Consider the following 25,650-nt stretch of genomic DNA (forward strand, 5'->3'; position numbering starts at 1 on the left):
TGCTTTTGTCCTGGAGACAAATCTTGAGGGTCCGGGATAACGGTGGCCACTTCCCTTTCCACTGCCACGATCAGTTTAGAAAGAGCACGAGCTACAGTTCTGGCCGAGGAGACGTGAGGGGCGTTCTGTGGGGCGCTGCTACAAGCTTTCCTCACTTTTAAAAAGGGGAACAAGGAAGGGAGGGAGCTGCTCTCTGCCCTGTACCCTCTGAAGGTTTGGGTGCTCGGCGTACAAGAGTGGATTCTTGCTGCTGCTGCTGCAGCCGACTTGCAGACGCTGGCCACTGCTGGCCGGCCTTGACTTCACCGTGGAGCCACTGGCACCACCACGTGTACTGAGAGCTTAAACCTACGCTGACTCCTCTGTTATTATGGCCAACAGCATATGCACTATAGATATCTAAACTCACCTTTTTGCTGCTTTATCACTGCTACCTTCCCGCTCCTAAAATGTAAGCTCTGTGAGGGGGAGGGGCCTGTCCCTCCATCACTAGGTCCCCATCACGTGGACTGGGCATTGTCTGGCACAGCTACAGCAGGTGCTTGATAAATGCTGGCTGCATTAATGTATGAGGCTCCTCCAGGGCAGGGACTCAGTCACTGTGGCTTCTGGGAGCGGCAGGGGCTCAAAAGCCTTCGCTGGATCAACAGGCAGGGAAGCCAGAAGACAGCTGCTTTAGAAACCAGTTTAATAATATATACAAGGAGAAATGTACAAAAACAACTTAACAAGAGAGATGCAACAGGCCTGGAGGTGCCCGTCCCAACTCGCTGCCCACGCAGAGGGCTGATGCCAGCCCCTAGCTCGCCCTTCTCCTCCTACAGTTGGAAGGGCTCCACGGGCCACCTTGCCCTGACGGTGGGATCCACGTGGTCCTGAAGCCGGTGCCACTTCATGTGGGCATTCCGACCCTTGATCTTGCCAAACACCCTGAGGAGGCACCAGAGGACACAGGGGTCAGAGCAGGGGGAGGCGGGTAGCCCTGAGGGGGGCACCCCAGAGCGCTGAGGGCAGGCGGTGTGGGAACGTCCAGGGAAGGGGCGGTACCTCTCACACTCCCGGCAGGGAAAGAGCCCTGGCCCTTGCTGCTCCCCGGCAGCTCAGGGGTCCACTTCGAGCTGCTGTTTGGGCTGGAGTTGGGGATGGACTCCCTCCTGTAACTCTCAGTAGTCCTTTGTAATTTGGGGGTTGGACGGTGGCTGCGTTTCCTCCGAGGGCTACGAGTGACCTGCAGAGGGGGCAGAGGTGATGAAAGGATGCTGACGGCCCCGCCGCCCTTCTAAGGGAGAAGCAGGTGTCCAGAGCGTCCAGACGTCGCGGGGTGCACCCCCCCACCGCCACCCAGCTTGGATGAGCACCGGGCATCCAGATCCGTGCTGAACTCCTGAAGCCCTACCCCGAGACCCTCTACCTTCGCTTCTGTCCTGTCTGCTTCACCCAGCTCTCTCTTGACCCTCTTTTCCGGCACTGGGGCTCGGCCGCAGTCAAACTCCATCATTTTCTTCTGCATGTAGTAGAACTCGACACACTGGGCTACTGTTTTTGTCTGGACCTAGTGGAGGAAGACAGAAACCGGCTAAGGACAGTGCCTCAGGAGTAGCAGTGAGGATGGCCTTGACGCCCTAAATCCCCTCCCCATGGTGCCAGCCGCCACTTTTTGAAAGCCCTCCTGAAACGTCTCTCCCCTACGGCTTGGTATGCTCCTCTGCTACTGGGGACAGAGAATCACAAAGTCCTCCTGGGGATGAAGGAGTTCAGAGAGAAGCCACCAGAGTCAACACCATCTAATCTCTGCACGCTCTGAGCAACAAGACTGGCCCAGGAAGGCTTCTCTCCAGGAAAACGCACACAAAGGTACACATGAGGACACTCACTGTGACATCATGTGGAGCCACATGTCTACTGATAGGGACTAATTAAAGCAGAGTGTCCTTACATGGTGGATACCTCACAACCTTATGCGACAGCTAGGCAGAGCCCTCCAAAAAACTGAAGAGGAAGGAATACTTCCCAACTCAGTCCATAAGTTCAACATTTCTCTGATACCAAAGCCAGACAAAGATATTACAAGGAAAGAAGGCTACACACCAATGTCCCTCATGAACATAGATGAAAATTTTGAAACAAAACTTTAACGAACAGAATCCAACAATATATATATGTATATATATATATATAAAGGACAATATACCATGACTAAGTGGAGCTCATCCCAGAAACGTGAGGTTGGTTTAACAATCTAAAATCAATGTACTTCATCATATTAAACTTAAAAAAGAAAAATCATATGAGCATCTTGATAGGTGCAGAAAAAGCATTTGATACAATCCAATGTCCATTCCTGATGGAAACTCTCAGCAAAATAGAAATACAAGGAACTTCTCTTCAACATGATAAATGATACCTACAAAATCCCTACAGCTAACGGTGGAGTGGTTTCCCCTCAAATATCATGAACAACACAAAGATTTCCACTCTCACCACTTCTACTCAATACTGTACTGGTGGTTCTAGAGTGCAAAAAGGCAAGAAAAAAAGTAAAGGCATCCAGGTTGGAAAGGAAGAAATAAAGTGTCTTTATTTACAGATGATATGACTGTCTATGTAGAAAATTCAGTGGCATCCACAAAAAAGTTACCAAAACTAGTAAGTTAGTTTGGCAACATTTCAGAAGACAAGATCAATATAAAAATCAATTTTATTTCTATACATACTAGCAACAAACCATTGGAAACTGAAATAAAAAAGAACTCTATAACATCATAAAAAATACAAGTACTGGGCTTCCCTGGTGGCGCAGTGGTTGAGAGTCCGCCTGCCGATGCAAGGGACACGAGTTCGTGCAACGGTCCTGGAGGGATCCCACGTGCCATGGAGCGGCGGGGCCCGTGAGCCATGGCCGCTGGGCCTGCGCGTCCAGAGCCTGTGCTCCGCGGCGGGAGAGGCCACAATTGTGAGAGGCCCGCGCACCGCAAAAAAAAAAAACAAAAACAAAAGAGAAAAAAACCAAGCGCTTAGGAATAAATCTGACAAAAAGTATGCAACAACTGTACACTAAAAACTTCAAAACATTGCTGAAAAATTAAAGATTGAAATAGATATACCCTGTTCACGAGTCAGAAGACTCAATATTGTTAAGGTAACAACTCTCCCCAGTTGACCTATAGAGTCAAAAACAGTACCAATCAAGTTCCTAGCAGGAATTTTTATTTTGAAATTGACAAGTTATTTCTAAAATTCATAGGGAATTAAAAATGATCTAGAATACAAAAAATAACTTTGAAAAAGAATAACAAAGGTGAAGGACTAACATTTTCTAATTTCAAGACTTAGAATAAAGCTACAGTAATAAAGACAGTATGGGAATAGCTTAATAAAAGACAAACAGATCAATGGAACAGAATACAGGGTCCAGAAGTAGATGCATATATATATGGCCAACTGATATTTAACAAAGGTACAAAAGCAACTGAGTGGAGAAAGTATGGTCTTTCCAACAAAAGGTATTGGAATAAATATCCATATGCAAAAATGAACTCACCTCGCACCCCATACAAAAATAAACTGAAAATGGATCATGAATCTAGAAATAAAACCTAAAACTATAAAACCTCCAGAAGAAAACATAGGGGAAAATCTTTGTGAATTTGGGATAGGCAAAGATTTCTTAGATACAACACGAGAAGCACAATCTATAAAAGAGAAACTAGTAAGTTATGCTTAAGCAAAATTTAAAACTTTTCTTCAAAAGACACTGTTAGGAGACTGACAAATGGCATATTGGGAGAAAATATTTCCAAAGCATATATCTGGATAAAGGACTGGTGTTCAGAACAAAATAAGAACTCCTACAGCTCAATAAAAACACAGACACTCCAATAAAAACAGAGGCAAAAGATATGAACAGACAGCTCACCAGAGAAGGTGCACATATAGCAAAAAAATACAAAGATGCTCAGCATCATTAGTCATTAGGAAAATGGAGTCAGATGCTACTGTACACTCAATAGAATGGCTAAAATTAAAGAGACTTAGCATACCAAGTGTCGACGAGGGTGTGGAGCAACTGGACCTTTCATAACCTGCTGGTGGGAATGGGAAGTGGTATAGACACTTTGGAAGACAGTTTGGCAATTTCTTAAAACGTTAAACATATATCTACTATAAGTTACCCTCATTCCCCTCCTAGGTATTTATAATCCCAACCCCGTGTCCGCAAAAAAACACAAAAAACCCACTACATGTCCGTACAAAGACTTGTATGTAAATGTGCAGAGCAGCTTTATCTGTAGTCATCAGTAACTGGAAACCACCAACAGGTGGATGATTAAATGAACAGTGGTCCGTCCACACAGTGGTATACTCCTCAACAGTAAAGGGATGAAGTATGGGTACACACGACAACATAGATGAATCTCAAAATCATTAGGTTGAGTGTAAGAAGCCAGACAAAGCAGATCACATGCTGTACGATTATTCCATTTATATAAACCTCTAGAAAATGCAAACTAATTTAGAGTGACAGAAAGTAGACAAGACTTGACTAGGGACCCGGGTGGAAGGAAGGAAGGGTTGCAAAGGGGCAGGAAGGAACTTTTGGGGGTGACAGATATTTTCATTATCTTGATCATGGTGGTGGTCTTACAAGTGTATAAGTATGTCAAAAACATTAAATCTTACACTTTGATTATGTGCAATTTTGCGTACATCAAGTTAAAAAAACAGCAAAATAATCAGCAGGATATTAAGTATATGATGTCATCCTTTTTTGAGAAAGTGCATATAGGTGTGTAAAATCCGTATGGGCAGTCAATACCTGTCAGGTTATCAATCAGAAGTAGGATTGTGGGGAGGGGCCTGGAGGGCTTTATTTTGAACATGGGATTCATTTCTGTACTGTTTGGGGTTGTTCAAAGCAATGGCATTTCAGTTGTCAACTGTTCACAGCATGAGCAGAGTATCGCCCTTGACAGGCCCTGCAGTTCTAGCGCCTCGGCCGTGTGAAGGAGCCTTGCCTATACCAGCCTGCCATGTTCGCCTTACCATCTTGTGTATCAAGTAGAAGTCCTTCTTGTAGGCACAGAACGCCTTCTTAAAGAGCCTCTTCTCCATGGAGGTCCAGATGTACGAACCTATTGGAGAAACAGCCAAGAGGAGGAAGGCTGTTTCTCCTTCTGGGACCACAGCCACGGCTGAAGTGCAGACTCCCCTCCTTTTTCAGGCCACCGAGTGCCAATTATATGCCAAGATTTCTGCTAAGCCCCTTACTTGCTTTATCTCACACAATCCTCACAAAAACCTTAGCAGGTAGGGGCTCTTACCATCCCCACTTGACAGGTGCAGCAACTTGAGGCTTCCTCTGGTTAAGAGACTTGCCAAGGGCAGGCGTGGGCCGCTGATTGCCTGACTCCAAGGCTGGAGTGCTCAACTGGGAAACCTGAGCCCACCCCAACCTGGCACCCCCTTCCTGGCCAGGAAGAGCCCACGAGGGAACCAGTGGAAAGGGGAAGGTTGGATCCAACTAGAGAACAGCACCCACTGAGTCCCCCAGAGAGGACGAGCCCTTCTGGGAGGGCAGGTGTAGGCCCCAAGAGAACTCCGGGAGGCGCGTGCAGAGCTTGCCATGGAAACTGACTGGCTCGCAGGGGCCTCAGCCAGGCCAAAACCACGCGGGCAGCCACGCTCGTTACCTCTGTAGTGATAGTTGGCGAGAGGGTGAGTCCGTGGCTTCTGGGGTCCTCTCAGTAAGAGGGTCTCCAGGGCAACCTGGAACGAGAGGAGTGGTGGGCAACTCTCTGAGGGAGGGAAGGTGAGGTAGAGGCCCGCCTTCATTCTTTCATTCATTCAGAAAATATGTGCAGCCCTCCCTAAAGCCACCCCTACCCCAGGGCGACTCAAAGTGTGGTCGGTCTGTGGACCGGCCACCAGCTGTGAACCACTTGGGACACATTGCCTACGGCACTAAGCAGACTGTTGAGTGCAGCTGACGTTACCTTTTTCATAGCAAGATTTACTTGATGACGAAACAGTGTGTGGACTTATTCTGGCACAAGCTCCTTATTTCTTCAGGGAGCAGCATTTGGAGTGGCACTGCCCCCGCCCTACCCCATGTTATGTTCCTCATAGGACTAATCATTATCTATCACTTTAAAAAAATGTATTTCATGTGTTCACTCTCCTAAAATGTAAGCCCTGCAAAGAGAGGGCATTTGTCTTGCTCAACAGCGTAACCCTGGTCAGGACTAGCTATGCAGTTTGCAGGACCCAGCGCAAAATGGAAACACGGGGCCCTGTGCTCAGAAACTATTAAGAATTTCAAGATGGTGGCAGCAGAGCATTAAACCAAGAATGGGCCCCTGAGCTGGCCCCAGCCTGATACCATGACATCACCAGGTGTCAGGAGGACCCAGTAAATGTGTGCTGATTACTCTGCTGAGCACCCACCACGTGCCAGCCACTGCCTCTCAGCTTGAGAAAAAGCACCATGTAGCCCTGACTCTAGGGTCTCCAACTCGGGTGACGTGACGTCCTCTCCCACTACACACAGTTGGACTTCTTCATTTGCTAAACTTCAGGATTGTGAGGAGGGTCCTTGGAGAAGGCAGAGGCATTTCTCTTGCATCAGAGGTTTTCATACACCATTTTTAATCAAAAAGTGAATGTTCACTAAGTAAACCAGATAATGCAGGCCCTGAGTTGGTTCTGCTAGGCACCGCCTCCCCAGTGCTGCTCTGAGATGAGGTAACGCTGGAGGAACCCTGGTGCTCTGCTGTCACCCCAGATAAATAACTGATTGAGCCCGTATGTTTGCATTTCTCCTACGTTCAAAAGGACACCACCAGTCCCAAAGCGACCAGGGAGAAGGGTGTGTGGCCAGCCTTTGGTTCTCGTGAGCTGTAAAGCCCCAAGTAGAAGGCACGTGTCTTGCGCCTAGAGCCCCTGGCCCTAAGAGAGCAGAGAGCTTCCCACAGCTCCTCTGAGCCCCCCCTCACCTGCACCTCACCTGGATGTTGCCCTGGGCTTCATGCAGACAGTGCAGAGCGAGCTCCAGGTTGGTGCCCCTGCTCGGCATCACGCTGGAGCAGGCCACGTTGAAGAGCTCGGTCACTGTTTCCAGCAGGCAGCCCGGCAGCGGGAAGGAGAGGAGACACAGAGAGTCAGCAAGTGCCAGAGAGGAAACCTCCCCAACAGCACAGATGGGGCGGGGGGCTCCTGTCACCATCTCCCTCACCTCTCTGTTACAAGCAGGCTGAGGGAAGGGAGTGACAAGGAGGACGGGCAGAAACCCTGCTCCTGGCACCTGCTCTGGATGGCCTGGCCAGCTACTGGGTGAGAGGAGAGGTGGGGCAAGGGACTGCAGCACAGCAAAGCAGTCCTGCACTGAAGGCCAGCTCTGCCCACCCCACACCCGCCTGGGGATCACTGTTTCTTGGTCAAGGTGAGAACTGGGAGGAGAAACCCCTTGGACATGGAGGAGGGCCCTCGGGAACCTGGCCCCAAAGTCTCAGCCACCTCTATCCTGCGTCTTCGGGTTGGTCATCACATCTCTCCATGGCTTCCAGACCAAAATAGCTACATGCTCGTCACTTCCAGACAGGGATCTGTCCTGGAGTTCTGGGATCTCAGCCTGAAACCGGCTTCCTATGTTGATGTGTCTGAAATGAGGCCACACACATGGACATAAAAGACATGTGTGTGACCAAGATGGGAAATACAAGAGAGATGTGCGGTGAGCCCTGCTCTGCAGGGCTGTGGAACCCACCTTTTGGCCATCTCTCAGACACAGGGAGTGCTCATCAGCCCAGTAGACACGCGCAGGTATTCCAGAGACCTCTTGAGGGATACTTCCTTCCTTCCTCCAATTGGCTTTATCGCCAGATTTCTGGCTTCAGGCGTTTGGGGTCTAGGACAGGGGAGGTATGTGCTGATACCTGGCATTCTTCTGTATCCAAGGTAACATCCAAGCTACAAAACAGTATCTCACTGCGCCATCACCAATTCTATCTAGAACCCCAGGGTGCTGGGCATTCTGTCCCCAGAGATCCAACTATGGTATGTCTGGACAGAAGGAATATTGGGGAAACACCTGGAAAAATCCACCACGTCTCTGCTAGACAGGTTCTGCGTCTAGACCTGACTTTCCCGTGATGCAGGCTCCCTTGGGAAAAACCGACACTGGAATGCAAGGAGGGTAAAAGCATCCCCACATTGCAAGGACCCTCAAGTTCTAAGTCTGTTCCAACTCACGGTTCAGTACTGATCTTGCTGTTGTCCTTCACCACATTGATGCCAAAAGAGCCGTCCATGTGATCTGGAAAACACCCAAAGAAGAGCCTCAAGAAGACTGGCTACAACTGACCCATGAGGCCCTTTTTGCCTGCCTTTCCAGAGTAGCTAAAAGCAGGCTCTTCAAGATTGCATGGTATACACACACTACTGTATATAAAATAGATAATCAACAAGGACCTACTGTATAGCACAGGGAACTATACTCAATGCTCTGTAATAACCTATATGGGAAAAGAATCTAAAAAAGAATAGATATGTGAATATGTATAACAAAATCACTTTGCTGTATACCTGAAACTAACACATTGTAAATCAACTCTAATCCAATATAAAATTGAAAATTAGAAAAAAAAGATTGCATGGTATGGAGTTTCCTCAAACATTAAAAGTAGAACTACCATATCATGCAGCAAACCCACTTCTGGGTATTCATCCAAAAGAACTGCAGTCAAGACCTCAAAAAGATATCTGAACTCCCACGTTCACTCCAGCACCATTCATAATAGCCAAGATGTGGAAACAACCTAAATGTCCACTGACAGATGAGCACATAAAGGAAATGTGACATAAACATACAATGAAATACCATTTAGCCTTAAAAGGAAATTCTGCAATATGCAACAACATGGATGACCATTGAGGACATTATACTAAGTGACATAAGCCAGTCACAGAAAGAGAAATACTGCATGACTCCACTTATATAACGTATCTAAAGTAGTTGAATTCATATTGATAGAATCAAAGAGTGGAATAGGGGTTACCAGGGGTTGGGGCAGTGGGAAATGGGAGGTTACTAATCAATGGGCATAAAGTTTCAATTAATCAAGCTCTAGAAATCTGCTGTATAACATTGTGCCTATAGTCAACAATAATGTATTGCACACTTAAATATTTGTTAAAAGGGCAGATCACAGATTAACTGTTCACATCACAATAAAATAAAATAAAAAGATTGCATGGAAGGGGGATAATACTTCTGAAAAAGTAGAGTAAGGAACTCGGCAAAACAACAAATTTACTTACAAAAATCATTAAAAAAAAAAAAAAAAAGAACAGTAAGCTAAAGTCTCTGCAAGTTGTCCTAAAGGCATACAGCATTTTAAGAAATACTCATTCAAGAAAATCTACTAAATCTTGGGAAGAACAGTGAGAGTCTGTGGCACTGGAGCCATGGCCCACTCCCTTACCCACCTAGCCCCCAGCTCTTTGTAACGGAAGCTCTACCCAGGTAGGTGCAGCCAAGGAGATGGGGGCTTCTTCTTCCCCTGGCTCCCATGCTTAAGGAATTAAAGTAAGATAAAATAAAAATTTCTCATCAAAGAGAAAATGCCATCAAGAGATGGAAATTATATTTTAAAAAGAAACAAATGTGGACTTCCCTGGCGGTCCAGTGGTTAAGACTCCACGCTTCCACTGCAGCGAGCACGGGTTTGATCCCTAGTCGAGGAAGTAAGATCCTGCATGCTGTGCGATGCAGCCAAAAAAAAGAAGAATCAAATGGAAATAATTCAGGGGTTAAAAAAGTACAATAACCAAAATAAGGCTCAACAGAAGATCTCAGCTGGCAGAAGAAGTGATCAGCAAACCTGAAGATAGAACAATGGAGACTATGAAATCTGATGAACAGAGAGAAAAAAATATAGGAAAGTGAAGAGAGCCTCAGAGAAATGTGAGATGTCATTAAATGCAACAATATATATGTAGTGGGAGTACCAGAAAGAGGGGAGAAAGGGACAGAATATTTAAAGTATTAATGGCTGAAAATTTCCCAACGTTGATGAAAAACAATATGTATATCCAGCAAACTCTACAAACTCCAAGAAAGATTAAACACAAAGAGCTCTACATCCAGACATAACATAGGCAAAATGTGGAAAGCAAAAATAAAGATAAGATCTTGAAAGCAAAAAGGGAAAAACAATTTGTTACATACAAGGGCACTACAGTAAAATTAACAGCTAACTTCTTAACAGAAACGATGTAGGTTACAAGGCAATGGGATAATATATTCAAATTACTGAAAGTAAAAAAGTGTTAACCAAGTATCTTATATTCAGCAAATTATCTTGCAAAAATGAAGGTAAAATAAAGACACTCCCAGATAAATAAAAACTGAGGATACCTGTTGCTGGCAGACCTGTCTTACAAGAAATATTGAAGGTGAAATATTATTCAGCCCGCAAAATGCAACAAAGTACTGATACATAGTGCAACGTGGATGAAACCTAAAAACATCATGCTAACTAAAAGAAGGCATTCATAAAGGACCACATATTGTATGATTCCACTCATAGGAAATATGCAGAATAGCGTAATCGATAGAGACAAAGTAGATTAGTCGTTACCCATGGCTGGGGATGGGGAGGATGGAAAGGAGGGACTGCTAATAAGTACAGGGCTTCTTTCGGGGATGATGAAAATTTCTGAAAACTGATGGTAGTGATGGTTGCACAGCTCTGTGAATATACTAAAAAACATTGAATTCTATACTTTAAAGGGATGAATTGTATGGTATGTGAATTATATATCCCTAATAAAAATAGATACTAAAGAAAGTCCTTCAGATTGAAAGCAAATGACATCAGATGGTAACTTGAATCCAAACAAAAAAAAAAAAAAAAAAAAGCGAAGCGCTATTAAATATGGGTAACTATAAAAATCAGTATGATTACATATTTCTTTTCTTTTCTTAATGGCCTTAAAAATACCTGCATAAAACAATATGTATTGTGGGCCTGTAACATACAGAAATATAATATATGTGACAGTAACTGCACAAGGAGCACAGCTGCATTGGAGTAAAGGAATATCACCTCAGTAACTCAAATCCACAAGAATAAATGAAGAGATCAGAAATGGTAAATAAGAAGGTTAATATAACAACCTCTATAAATCATGCTTGCTTTCCTTTATCCGCTCAGTGTTTTTACACGAAATAAAATTATATAAAGCAATAAACATGACCAGTAAGGTATTACTGGTTCTCTCACATATAATAGCAAAAGAGTTAGAAGGGTTAGAAGAGTTAGAAGAATTAGATTACAAATCAATAAAAGGCAGCAATTTGGAAAATTCACAAATATGTGAAAATTAAGCAACACACTGTTTAATAGTCAGTGTATTAAACAAGAAGTGGAATGATAAATTAGAAAATACTTTAGCTGAATGAATATAAAAACACAACATATTAAACTTACAAAATGTAGCTAAAGCAATGTTCAGAAGGAAATCTATAGCTGTAAAATGCCTGTATTAAAAAAGAAGAGGGCCTTCCCTGGTGGCGCAGTGGTTAAGTCCGCCTGCTAGTGCAGGGGACATGGGTTCGTGCCCCGGTCCGGGAAGATCCCACATGCCGCAGAGCAGCTGGGTCCATACCGCAAAAAAAAAAAAAGAAGAAGAAAAATCTCAAATCATTTATGGTCAACTGATTTTCCACAAAGGTACCAAGACAGGGCTTCCCTGGTGGCGCAGTGGTTGAGAGTCTGCCTGGCGATGCAGGGGACATGGGTTCGTGCCACGGCCTGGGAAGATCCCACATGCCATGGAGCGGCTGGGTCCGTGAGCCATGGCCACTGAGCCTGCGCGTCCGGAGCCTGTGCCCCGCAACGGGAGAGGCCACAACAGTGAGAGGCCCGTGGACCGCAAAAGAAAACAAAACAAAACAAAGTACCAAGACTATTCAATGAGAAAAGAACAGTATTTTCAAGTGCTGGAAGAACTGATACATACATGCAAAAGAATAAATTTGGACTCCTACCTCATACAGTATATAAAAGTTAACTAAAGATTGATCGCAGGCCTAAGAATAAGTTGGACTTCATCAAAATTAAAAATTGTGTACTGCAAACCATATCATAAATAAAATGAAAGGACAACCCACAAAATGGGAGAGAATTTGCAAATCATATATCTGATAAGGGGCTTGCATCCAGACTATATAAGGAACTGAGACAGCGCAATAATAAAAAGATAAGAATTCAATTTAAAAAATGGGCAAAGGATCTGAACAGACATTTCTCCCGAGAAGATATACAAATGGATAATAAGCACATGGAAAGATTCTCAACATCGTTAGCCATCAGGGAAATGTAAATCAAAACCACATGGGCTTTCCAGGTGGCACAGTGGTTGAGAGTCCGCCTGCCGATGCAGGGGACACGGGTTCGTGCCCCGGTCTGGGAAGATCCCACATGCCGCAGAGCGGCTGGGCCCGTGAGCCATGGCTGCTGAGCCTGCGCGTCCGGAGCCTGCGCTCCGCAACGGGGGAGGCCACAACAGTGAGAGGCCCGCGTAACGCAAAAAAAAAAAAAAAAACCACAATGAGGGGGCTTCCCTGGTGGTGCAGTGGTTGAGAGTCCGCCTGCCGATGCAGGGGACGCAGGTTCGTGCCCCGGTCCAGGAGGATCCCGCTTGTTGCGGTGCGGCTGGGCCCGAGAGCCATGGTCACTGAGCCTGCGCATCCGGAGCCTGTGCTCCACAACGGGCGAGGCCACAAACACTGAGAGGCCCACGTACCGCAAAACAAACAAACACCCCACAATGAGCTACCACTTTACACCCACTAGGATGGTTATAATGAAAAAGACAGATAAGAAGTGTTAGCAAGGATGTGGAGATACTGGAACTTTCATACAATGCTGGTGGAAATTTAAAATGACCCGGCCATTTTGGAAAACAGTCCGGCAGTTCCTTAAACGGTGAGACATGGTTACCCTTTGACCCAGCATTCCACTCTGAGCTGTATACCCAAGAGAAATGAGGACTTATGTCCAAAAACAACTTATACATAAATGTTCTTAACAGCACTATTTGCAATAGCCAAAGGACGAAAACAACCCAAATGCCCCTCAACTGATGAATGGATAAATAAAATGTTGTCTCTCCAGAGAATGGAATATCATTCATCCATAAAAAGAAATGAAGCACTGATGCATAGTACAACATGGATGAACCTTGACAACATTATTCTAAGTGAACAAACTACACACAGAATGTCACATATTGTATGATCCCAATTATATGAAATGTCCAGAATAGGGAGACCCATAGAAAAAGTAGGTTGGTAGACTGGTGGTTGCCCAGGGCAGAGGAGCTGGGGGCTACAGGGCCTGTGTGTAACCGCTCGTGGATATAATCATCTGGGGTGATGAAAATGCTCTAGAATTAGATTGTGGGATGGGTGTACAATCCTAAGAATACACTAAGAAATCACTGTACACTTTAAATGGGTGATTCATATGGCATGTGAATTATATCTCAATAAAGCTATTTAAACAATTACTCGAAAGGGCAGGCAGAATGGTGGTTAGGCTAAATTGAGTCTATTTTCTTTCTGGCTACAAAATTATAAGCACCTAGAAGGCTGCTGGTCCCAGATGGTCCTGGGATAGTTCTGAACAGCAACAGGACCACCAGACCACACCCAAGCTTAGGCCAGAGGGAATGGCTGGACCAAATTCTACAGGGGGCGGGGGTCTGGCCCCCCGCAGGCCTATCATGGGGTGATCAAGCTCACTCACCAAGCATGGCACTGATGTGCCTGTCGGGACGGGCCCGGGCAGATGTGGAACAGAGAGTGTTGAAATACAGCCCAGAGCCCTCCCGGATGGGGCTGAGCATCGGGGGTGGCGTGTAGGCAGGGCACTGGGACAGTCCCTTCAGGAGGGGGTCCACCAGGAACACGGGCGAGCACAGGCAGCTCTGGCGGCATCCTCCCGGGCCCGGCTCCCCAGACATGGAGGGCGGAGGAGGGATGAGCAGTGCCTTGGGCCGTCGGAGCTTCTTCCTCTTCCGCTTCCTGTGTTGGCTGCTCTCCTTGCTGTCTCTCTCTTCCCCGTCCTTCTCCTGTCCCCGGAGAAGAAGAGACTTCAGAAACACAAGGGTCACCTGAGGCCACCGGCCCCACAGCTCAGTCCTCAAGATGGCCTGAGAGTGGGAAAGGGTACTGACCAGCCAGACGCACACCCAGCATGGCCGTGCAAAGAGTCCTCAGCGCAGGAAGCCGGGCAGGGCCACCACGCCTGAGCCAGACTCCAGACCCTAAGCCGGGCGATATTTGAGGCTGGGGCCTTCTCAGGCACACATACCTCCCAAGGAGAGGCCCTCATTCAAACCATTTTGGAAATTCATGTCCATTGTTAAAGTGACTGGCACTTAAAGTGTGGGGGCCAGACGGATGCAACAGCATGACAAAAGGAAAACCTGTTGCCCTCAAAATCACAGCAGCTCCTGGGAGACAAGCAGTGGGCTCCATGCATCCCGTACCCGAGTCCAGCATGAACGTCTCCAGGTGGGGTCTTCCAGCACAGGCTGAAGAGACGACGGCTTGAGCTTGCTACACTCTCTCTTACCTCCACGCAATCTCCCCTCCTCTCTGCCCATCTTACCCCTCCTCATCCTCCAGCTCTCAGCTGCAACACCCCCTTCCTCAGGCAGGGTCTCTGGTGCCCTCGGGGCTCCTACAGCTCCCTCTCTCAGCCCGGCCCGTTCTGGGTGGTCAGTGTCCGGGGATGGGTCTATCTACTCCGCTGGGCTGGGAGCCCCAGGATACGGGGACAAGCCTGCTGTGGTCGCTGCAGTGTCCCCAGCCCTGCCCAGCACAGGGCCAGACACAAAGGAAGTTCACTGGAGGTTGAATGGATGAATGAACACGCAAATCAAGCTCTTCTGGAGTCAGGATTTGGGGGCTTTTCTCACAGCTCCCACTGGCAGCTGGAAAGCAGCTGGAAGGAAGTGCACCCACCTTGCTCCCCGGAGGATGGTTCGCTGGAGCCACAGGCACCGACACAGGGACCACCAAAGGGGATGCGGTCATGTTGTCCAAGGACTTCCTGGCTCTCGGGGAACTCTGCCTGTCCCCCTCCGGCCTCAGCACCTGTCTTGGTGGCTTGCAATACTCCATGCCACACAACTACACACAGAGAAGAGCCAGCCCTTTAAGAGACACAGTACGTAGGGAGCAAGGGGCCCCTCCAGAGCAGCACAGCCCTGACTCCCGGCCCCCAGCCAGGCTCCCCGCAGGAGGGCGGCTCCATCCTGAGATGAATGGCAGCTTCGAGCCCCTTCACCTGCGGCTCCTGCTTCCCTCGAGGTGACGGCCACTGGTCGCTGTGAAAACACATGTGGCTGCTCAGCCCTCTCTCGGTATAAAACATCTGGCTGCAATTCTTGCAGATGTAAGTGCTCCTTGGCTCTGCCCAGTCTGTGGGACCACCATTGTGCTGGTTCCTGTGGGGAAGAAAGGGAGAATGGGACTCCGTCCCCAAACACTGATCCTCTGACAGCTTTGGACGAACCCTAAAGAAATGGAGATGATGCCCCCGATTCTCTGTGGCCTGGTGCTCACCCCTTCAGGAGTGAAGCATTCAGAGCTCGCTCACCCAGGGCCAGCACATCAAAGCCACCAGAGGATTCCCGAGGGGCTTCGGAACTTACCAGCCACACGCCATGTTCTCCTCCTTCATCGGGTGGGGGAGCCGGTAGATATTTCCACCCTGAAGACGAAAATACATCTGAGCCAACATATCAGAAATGAGATGCAAGAGTGAAAACTATAAGACTTGGAAGAAAACACAGGTATAATTCTTGGTGACCCTGGAGTAAGCAGTGGTTTCTTGGATGACTCCAAAACCAAACAAAAGACAGACGTATTGGACTTCATCAAAACTTACAACTTCTGTGCTTCAAAGGACAGCATCAAGAAGTGAAAACACAGAATAAGAGAAAGAAGTGCAAATCATGTATCTGATAAGGGACTATGTAGATTTCTGTATCTGTGATACATAATGAACTCTCACAGCTCAAAAATAAAATCACAACCCAATTTAAAAATGGGCAAAGACTCTGAAGAGACACTTATCCAAAGAGGATATACAAATGGCCAATAAACACATTAAAAGATGCTCAGGATTATTAGCCATCGGGGAAATGCAAATTAAACCATAATAAAATTATCATTTCCCACCCACTAAGGTGGCTGTAATCAAAAGAACCAACTGGACAATAACAAGTGTTGGTGAGGATGCAGAGAAACCGCAGGCCTCATACACTCTGGGTAGGAATATAAAACAGCACAGCTTTTTGGAAAAGTCTGGCACTTCCTCCAATAGAATTACCCTAGAGCCCAGCAATTCCCCTCCTAGGTATTTTACAAGAGAAATGAAAACATATGTCTAAACAATAATCTGTACACAAATGTTCATAGCAGCGTTATCACAATGGCCAAGAAGTGAAAACAACCCAAATATCTATCAGTTGATGAATGGATAAATAAAATATGGTGTATCCATACAATGGACAAGTTACCAGCGATAAAAAGGACTGAAGTTCTGACCTGTGCTACAGCACAGAGGAGCTCTGAGAACATCATGGGAAGTGAAAGAAGCAAAAGACACAAAAGGCCACACAGCGTTATGATTCCAATCACATGAAGTGTTCAGAATAGGCAAATCCATGGAGACAGAAGGTAGATGCATGGTTGCCAGGGGCTGGGAGGGATGGAGAGATTGTGGGTGACAACCAAGGGTGTGGGGTTTCTTTCTGCGGTGATGAAAGTGTTTTGGCAAAGAGTGGCGATGGGTGCATGACTTTGTAAACAGACAAAAAACCACTGCACTTCAAGATGGCGAATTAGATGGCACGTGAATATTAAAGCTATTAAAAAAAATAAGACGTGGAGGTAGCTGTGGTGTGACAGGAAGGATGCTGGACCTCGGAGCATCATGAAGAGACGTGGCCGAGCTCTCTGCACCCAGGACGTCGTGGGCACGATGTGGGAGGACCCAAGCTGCTCCACAAGGGCGGACCGGCGCCAGGCCTGCAGCAGGGGCCAAGTCGGACTTGTGGACCTGTGATTCACAACCAGAATAGACACAGAATTTCACGTACAAATATCAAGGGCAAAGGAGCGCTGCCTTTACATGCTCTGAAGAAGAGAAGGAGGCAAATCCAAAAGGAAGCGAAAGGCAGAAAGAAAGCAAATAGAAAAAGTTTAGTGAAGAAACATGACGCAAAGTGTCTCTGACAACTCTAAAGCCCTGTTCTGTTTTGTGTGTGTGTGTTGCAGGGCGGAGGGTGATGGGAGGAACCATCACCCCTCTGGACCTTCATTCCCCCCTCTGTAAACAAACTGCATCTGACGATTTGCTGAGGTTAAATACAGTGCCTGGACAAGTCAGAAACACGGACACAGGTAAGGACGACACTCTGCCTCCCGCATGGTTAGGTCCCATGAGAGGGCCCTGGTACCTGGATCCTGTTGAATATCGTCAGCTTGGACTTGGAGTCCCAGGGGGCATCCGCTGGAGGCCTGGCTGACGACGAGAAGGAGGCCATGGCTACCTGGCTTGGAGAAGCCGCACAGCACATATCCATTTTTACCTTCTCCTTCTCGAAGTCTGAAAAGGGCTGGGCCCTGGAGTTGCCAGAGAAGAGCCTGTAGCCTCCGCCCCAGGAGCAGGCCGGGCCCTCTCCACCTTTTGTGGCCCCGGAAGCCGTGCCATTCTCAGCCTGGGCCTGCTTCCCTGGGAGGTGGGCTCTGGATGGCTCCTCCCCTCCTAACTGGGTCTGACACAGGCTCCCGGGGGAGATGTCCCCCAGGTCCAAGGTCCCTTTCGAGGATCTCAACTGCTTGGCCAGAGAGGAGATGTCTGGCTTCCCAGGAGGGTCCAGGGACGACGCTGTGAGGGCAGGTGGAGCAGCAGCCACTTTTGGTCTTCCCTTTGTGTCCTGCCTCACGCTGCTGGGGGAGGCCTCTGTGGGGAAAGAGGGTGTGGATTTTCTCCTGCGGGCTAGGGATCCCTCTGGCTCAGGGTTCACGGGGCCAGCATGGAGAGAGTCAACAGTGGGCGCCATAGGTGGGGGCTGCCGTGGCCACGGCCCCTGCAGTGACTTCAGGGCAACTTGCTTGCCGTCGGGTGTGGGAAGCTGGGAGGAGGCGGCAGCCACCTGGGTGTGGGAGAAGATCCGCTGGGACTTGGTGATCATCTGGAACACCTGCATCTGCTCGTGGCTCACCAGAGACTCCTGAAACCTCAGGAACAGCTGCCGGAAGAGCGGCGTGGCATCCGACGGGAGGCCGCTGGACTTTGGGCCGTTCTGGGGTCCAGGCTCACCAGGGTTCTGCCACGAGAAGGAGTCGCAGTCGAACTTGCTCTTCTTGGAAGCCCAGGAGTCCTCTTCCCCGCTGGTGCTGGCATATCTGGGGTCACCCGAGGCTTCCCCCGGTGCCTTCAGGAGCGTGGGAGGGAAGGGCGGCGTGCCCTCCACACCGGTGCCCCAGCTGGGTGAGGGCTCCCCCGCAGGGAAGTCGCTGCTGAGCCCGGGGCAGGCCCGGAGCCCTCCTGGGACGGCACTTCAGAGGGCTTGTGGATGACAAACATACTGTTTCCTTTGCTCTTAGGGCAGCCCGACAGGTTTCGGAGCCACTGGAAACTGTGGTCTGATGGCTGGGAACTGGCGGGGACCGTCTGGCAATGGAACAGAGGCAGGCAGGCGGGCAGGGGAGCGCCCTCGGGCCAGCCCTCCAGGGATGATGGGGGCTGGAGCAGCGGCAGCTCCGGCTCGGCTGGGTCGGGGCCGCTGTTCTCCGCTGCCCCTGAGCGGATGGCTGTGAACACGTCCATGGCAGGCTCCTTCCGTGGGGGCCGGGGCTCCTCGGGAACCTCAGTGCCCAGGGCTCCTGGGGCCGCCGGGGTGCTGGCTGGGCCCCAGAAGGAGGACCCTGACGAGGGCAGGGAGGAACAGGCCGTGATCCTCCCTTCGCCGCTGTCTGAAGGCCCTCCCGGGGCTGGCCTGGGAGAAGGGATCTTCTGGCAGACGATGCTGTTCCCGATACAGCACAGGAGATCTCGGTTGGGCAAGAGGGAGCTGGGGAATGGGGCTTCCGGGGGCACTAGGGACCACAGGCTCGCGGGTGCGGGCTGGTTGGCAAACTCGTGCGCGTGGGGTGAGTTCCCGCAGGGCTCCTCCTCCGGGGGGGCCTCCTTGAGGATGCACAGGCCGTGCTGGACCTCATAGTGCCGACGCATGGAGCGGTAGTCGCAGTACCTCTTGCTGCAGCCCTGCTCAAGGCACACAAAGGGCTTGGTCTTCTGGTTGGTGAGCATGTGCCCGGTCCTGGCATCACATGAGGAGAAAGTTAGTGGGTGTCTCGGGGTGGGTCACCCACTGCAGGAACCCAGGCGTGTCCCCAGGGGGCAGCAGTATCGCAACTCAGAAACTGTGCTCAGACCCTATGAGGAAAGACCCCTGCTACGGCCAAAGACGTCTGGAAGGGGGAGCTCTTGCCCTCACCCCTAAGCAAACCCCTAATCTGAGATTTAAAAAATCAGTGGGAGCCAAGTCAGAGTTCCCCAAAGTGGGTTCCTAAGGAACACCAGTCTCCAGAGTTGCTCCCTGAGGACTTGGGCTCAGCTGGCAAATAAGTTTGGAAAAAACACTCTTTACTTCTTGGAGGTTCCTAGTAGCAAACTGAAAAGCCACAGAGCAGATAAAGAGAGATCTGTTGAACTTTCCATGTCTCTCAAACTTATTTGCCCACAAAACCATTTTTTTAAATAGACCCGTTTAGCATCCCTGAGAACCAGAGAACCAGAGTTCTGAGAACGCACTTGAGGAAATGCTAACTTGGGGATGATCCTTCTTTGAACAAAGGAGTCTTTGCCTTCCCACAGGAGTCCTCTAGACAGCTACCTGGGAGCCCGACAGCAACAACAACAAAAAGCCAAATTTGCCTATAATTTCTGCAAATATAAACGAATGCAAGTATGTATTATATTTACATCATACTTATACCTGCATTAATATGTTATAAATATAAACAAATGGGTAAATCACCCTCTGGGTTCCCAACAATCCTACTCCGGATGGTTCTAATCAATGGAACCCAGTAAATAATGAAACCCTTTCCCAAACGTGGACCCTTGGCCTCCATCTGAGGGAAGCAGCAGAGAGGGCATCCGGAGACCCACTTTCTAGCCCTAACTGTTACCAGCTTGTGACAGGAGTAAATCATTTCCCATCCTTAATGGCGAGAGGGGAGAGGATACAATGAAAGCGGGATCCATCGAAGCCTCAGTAAAGGCTGGGCGAGCTGTAAACATGCAAGGGATCGTCCTCTCCCACTTACGAGTCTCTCAGTTTGAAAGTCTGTCTCTCCTCCCTCGGCAGCAAGAAAACTTATCATTTCTAAGACATGAAGAACAAACGGAATTCTGCTCCTCTTACACTGAGCTTGCTTTTTAAAGTCAAGTTTTGAAAAAAAATCGAGTTAATAAAAGGGAATTTAAACAGGAAAAAAGAGAGTGAACACTCCATTGCCATGTTCTAGAAACAGGCATTTCAGAACCCCTCACGCCCTGGTGTTATCCCAACATATATTCCTCATGGAGTGCATATCTGTTCTGCTCAGACACCTACCAGGGACTCTGAAACTTTCTCTACACAGTTAGCCCAACTCCCTCCATGACAAAATTGCCTCTGGAGTGTGTTTTTAAAGCACATGGGTCCTGTCTGAAAATCGCAGCGGCGCTCTCCTCACTGGAGTGAATCTGGAGGCTGGGGAGGGCGGGCTGTCCGGGGCAGTGTAGGCCCTGCCCCCCCCAAACACTGGCCGTGGTAGGAGCACAGGTCGCACACACCTGGGACACCCGACGGTGGGGGGCGGTGCAGGTGGATGGTACGGGAGGCAAAAGAACCGGGAACACGCCCAGCCCCCAGCAGCCCCCTGAACAGACATCCCGACCAGACTCCTCTCCTGGCTGTGGGTTACGTAGTGCTTGCTGAGAGAACTGGCAATGCTGAACACCTTCCCGCAGAGGCTGCAGTCCAGGAGTGGGTTCTGAGGGGACCTGTGCGGCCGCTTTCCTTTCCTTGTGCTCCCAGACGTGGCCCTGCCCCCTTCGTTAGCCTCTTTGGGCACCTTGACCACGCCTAGCCCCAGGTCTAGACAGAGGGAGAAAGCACAGGTTATGACATCCGGGGACATCGGAGCCCGGGCGGAAGTACTCTACCACCCTCGGACCAACTTCAGCAGCTGAGTCCAACTCAGGGAGTTGGCCGAGAACCCCAACTTCAGCAGCTTCACTCGCAGAGAAGACCAGGCTTAGCACCAGGTGAGGGGGAGAAGGGACCCTGGTCAAGCCACACCTCCAGGGCAGCACCCAATCTTGAAGCCACACTTGGGGGGTAAGGGAGGGGACAGCAACAGTCTGAGTGCTTCCAGGACAGAGTGACTGGACAGGCAGGACTTCATGACGGTAACATCAACAGCACACTTGCAAGTGCAATCCAGAAATGCACAAGGCAAAATCTTAGAAAAGTTTAGGTCCTTTCTCCCAGCCAATTCCACTCTGGTTTTTTAATTAAGGAAATTAAGGCAGATCTGTACAAATTAACGGAGACCTTGCAGTGAACTGCAAGCGAGTTAACTGCAGCATTGTTTTTCCTGGTGAAATGTGAGAAACCACCTAATAACTGACACGAGGGCAGGTGGGTGACTGCATTCTGGTCTCAATGGTCTATGGCGCAGGTATTTAAGATACAACTGTAGGAAAATATCCATTGACGTGAAAGGATGTTCATGCTGTACCACTAAGTGCTGTGCCACTAACAAGAGGATTGTTGAAAAACGGAATGATCTAGTCTTTAAAAGGGAAAAATAAATTTGAATAGAAACAAACAGAATGGGATTGATTGGTAGCATCATGGATCAACTTAATTTTCCTTTTCCTATATATCTGAATTTTCCATGTTTCTCTACTCCTTGGGTAAATGAGTAGTTTTTTTTTATAATTTCATTTTTCATTTTTTTTCTTTGAACCATGAGTTATTTTAGAAGAGTGTTCTTTAGTTTCCAAATACTTGAAGACTTTTTTCTCTTATTTCTTTTACTTATTTATTTATTTGTGGCTGCATTGGGTCTTCATTGCTGCGCGAGCTTTCTCTAGTTGTGGCGAGTGGGGGCTACTCTTTGTTGCGGTGTGTGGGCTTCTCATTGCAGTGGCTTCTCTTATTCCGGAGCATGGGCTCTAGGCTCACGGGCTTCAGTAGTTGTGGCACGCGGGCTCAGTACTTGTGGCTTGCAGGCTCTAGAGCGCAGGCTCAGTAGTTGGGGCGCATGAGCTTAGTTGCTCCACGGCATGTGGGAGCTTCCTGGACCAGGGCTCGAACCTGTGTCCACTTCACTGGCAGGTGGATTCTTAATCACTGCGCCACCAGGGAAGTCTGCAATAAAGTATTCTTAAACTAACATATGTACTTTTGTGTGTGTGTGTGTGTGGTACGCGGGCCTCTCACTGTTGTGGCCTCTCCCGTTGCGAAGCACAGGCTCCGGACGCACAGGCTCAGCGGCCATGGCTCACGGGCCCAGCCGCTCTGCGGCATGTGGGATCTTGCCGGACCAGGGCACGAACCCGTGTCCCCTGCATCAGCATGCAGACTCTCAACTACTTCGCCAACAGGGAAGCCCCACTTTTTTTTTTTTTAACAGAAAATGCTACTCCACACTGAATAGACTATAGTATAGTGTAAACATAACTTATGGGCACTGGGAAAGAAACAAACAAAACTCCTATGATTGGCCTTATTGTGGTGGTCTGGAACCGGAACTGCAGTACCTCTGATGTATGCTGATACTTGAGCGACGGGAGTCAAAACTGAGAGCAGAGGTTCTCTAACTCTGGTTTCATTAAGAAATAGCTGGTGAGACTGTGTTAAAAATTCAGGTTCAAACACACCTAGTGCCCAGATCTTAGTTTTTAATACTGTTCTCCAATAAAAGTAACCAGGGCTCCTTGGATAAACGGTTGGTTCTAGGACTGGGCAGGAAATTATACAGGATGTGCTTAGAGTATCTGGTAGTTCCAGAACAGAAGTCTCTCAGCCTCCATCTCGTTGTCTCTCTCCCTCATAGACACACACACACACATGGGGTATGTCAAAGAGACACAGGAGCCAACTGAATGAGCTCCCAATAGTCAAAGCTGGAACAATCTGAGCAACAAAGTAGCACTGGATAATAACCCAGTCTATAAAATCTCCGTGAGCCCACGCTGACGTAAATGAATGACTGAACAAATAAATAAATGGCCGTGCATGATTCCAAATAATTTGTGTGGCTATTCTGCCCTCAAGAAGTTGAAGCATGACTCTTCACACCTTACGCATGAACTGTGCACAGTGACTTCCTTCCACAGATGACAGTATTGGGGGCGGGGACTAAGTTTACAGCGTAGAAACATGACAAACATTGTCAGCCAGGTGGTGGAGGTTAACGTCAACAGTGACAAGTCACACTGATACTGTGCACCCTGAATACCATGTGAGGACAGTGGCACTTCACTTCTGTGTTCTTCCTCCCCCTCGGATCATAAGAAACATAAGACAAACCCCAGCTGAGGCACATTCTCCAAAATACCTGACCACGACTTCTCATAACTGTCATCAAAAACAAGGAAAGTCTGGGAAACTGTCACAGCCATGAGGAGCCTAAGGAGATGTGACAACTAAATGTAATGTGGTGTCCTGGGAGGATCCTGGCACAGAAGAGGGACATGAGGTAAAAACTAATGAAATCTGAATGAAGCATGGACTTTAGTTAATAATAACATAGCAATATTGGTTCATTAATGGTAACAAAAGTACCATACTCATGTAAGATAAGAATAGGGGAAACTGAGTGTGGGGTATATGGAAATTCTCTATACCATCTTCCCAATTTTTATGCATATCTAAAAACTATTCTTCTAAGAAAGTTTCTTTAAAAAATTTAAGTTCCAGGGCCCTACCTCCAATGATTCAGATTAGGAAAGTCTGTGGTGGGGTACAGGAATTTGCATTTTTCACAGGACCCCTAGATGATTACGATGCAGATAATTTGGGGTTGAGAAAACACTGTTTTCTGGGGGTGGAGTTTGGCTGGGGGGAGGTAATTCATAAGAAACCTTTGCCCAGGGCTTCCCTGGTGGCGCAGTGGTTGAGAGTCTGCCTGCCGATGCAGGGGACACGGGTTCGTGCCCCGGTCTGGGAAGATCCCACATGCCGCGGAGCAACTGGGCCCGTGAGCCAAAATTACTGAGCCTGCGCGTCTGGAGCCTGTGCTCCGCAACAGGAGAGGCCGCGATAGTGAGAGGCCCGCGCACCGCGATGAAGAGTGGCCCCCGCTCTCCACAACTAGAGAAAGCCCTCGCACAGAAACGAAGACCCAACACAGCCAAAAATAAATAAATAGATAAAGCAAACTGTCAACAAGTAAAAATAAACACTATAAAAAAAAAAGAAACCTTTGCCCAACTCTCTTCTTACATTCAGAAATTCTTCTGGACCACCCACTTGTGCTTGCCACTGTATTCTGACAGCAGATAAGATGGGGGTGAGTTTGGATAACCACAAACAGTTTGGGTTCCCTGCCCCTCTAAACAGCACTATTGTAAAAGCTTCCAATAGTTTAAAGCTGTTAAGTTTCAGCTTAATTTCTTACACAGCAATAGATAACTAATATACCACCCGACCATGAAGCCAGAGACTTTCATTTCCAGTGTCATCAGGCTTCACTTGTTATGGAGGGTGGTACCCACACGGTGACAGCAACAGCATGAGTGCTCAGGTCATACGGGGCACCTGCCAATATCCGATTTACATTTTTCTCATCAAGGCTTCCCTGGTGGCGCAGTGGTTGAGAATCTGCCTGCCAATGCAGGGGACATGGGTGCGAGCCCTGGTCTTGGAAGATCCCACATGCCACGGAGAAACTACGCCCATGAGCCACAACTACTGACCCTGCGTGTCTGGAGCTTGTGCTCGGCAATGAGAGGCCGTGATGGTGAGAGGCCCGCGCACCGCGATGAAGAGTGGCCCCCGCTCGCCGCAACTAGAGAAAGCCCTCGCACAGAAACGAAGACCCAACACAGCAAAAAAAAAAAAAAAAAAGTGCCTCAGGAGTAGCAGTGAGGATGGCCTTGACGCCCTAAATCCCCACGGCCCCCACACAGCAGCTAGAGCTTTGCACAGCCTCCCCTGGTTCCCGTGGCAGAGTCTGTGCTTTGCCACACCGTGGCCTGGAAGTGGGTCTCAGCCTCAGCAGCCTCCTCAGTGTGACTTCCCACCCCCGTGCCATCCACCTGCCAGCGTCTGCCACTCCCTGTCACTCCCTCGCACTTGGCCCCCTGCTGTACTTTCCTCATGTCACTTTGTGGTGGACACAAGGTCTGACTCCCCAGTGGCCATTTCTGCTTCCTCTTCTTTTCCTGGCAAATGGGATTCCAGTTTGGATCGGGTGACAACAAATTTGAGGGAGCACACTGGTTCTCCCCACTCCTGGAACTGGGGGGAACACAACTTATGCTTTTGTCCTGGACACAA

The 25,650-nt window shown here is 48.5% G+C and overlaps 1 pseudogene across 1 annotated transcript; it reads right to left on the reverse strand.

The window, feature by feature from the left end:
• Positions 1-818: 818 nt before the first annotated feature.
• On the reverse strand, positions 819-25,472 carry LOC307066829 (zinc finger protein 541-like; annotated as a pseudogene). The gene is made up of 16 exons: positions 25,341-25,472; positions 21,439-21,469; positions 20,997-21,234; positions 17,539-19,407; positions 15,727-15,785; positions 15,360-15,519; positions 15,035-15,202; positions 13,812-14,157; positions 8,248-8,311; positions 7,513-7,655; positions 7,004-7,107; positions 5,691-5,766; positions 5,044-5,132; positions 1,412-1,552; positions 1,048-1,228; positions 819-930 (listed from the first exon to the last, which is right to left on the reverse strand). The product of its transcript is annotated as a zinc finger protein 541-like (transcript).
• Between the last annotated feature and the right edge of the window lie 178 nt (positions 25,473-25,650).

This window comes from Hyperoodon ampullatus (assembly GCF_949752795.1).
Source record: "Hyperoodon ampullatus genome assembly, chromosome: 18".
Lineage (NCBI taxonomy): Eukaryota > Metazoa > Chordata > Mammalia > Artiodactyla > Ziphiidae > Hyperoodon > Hyperoodon ampullatus.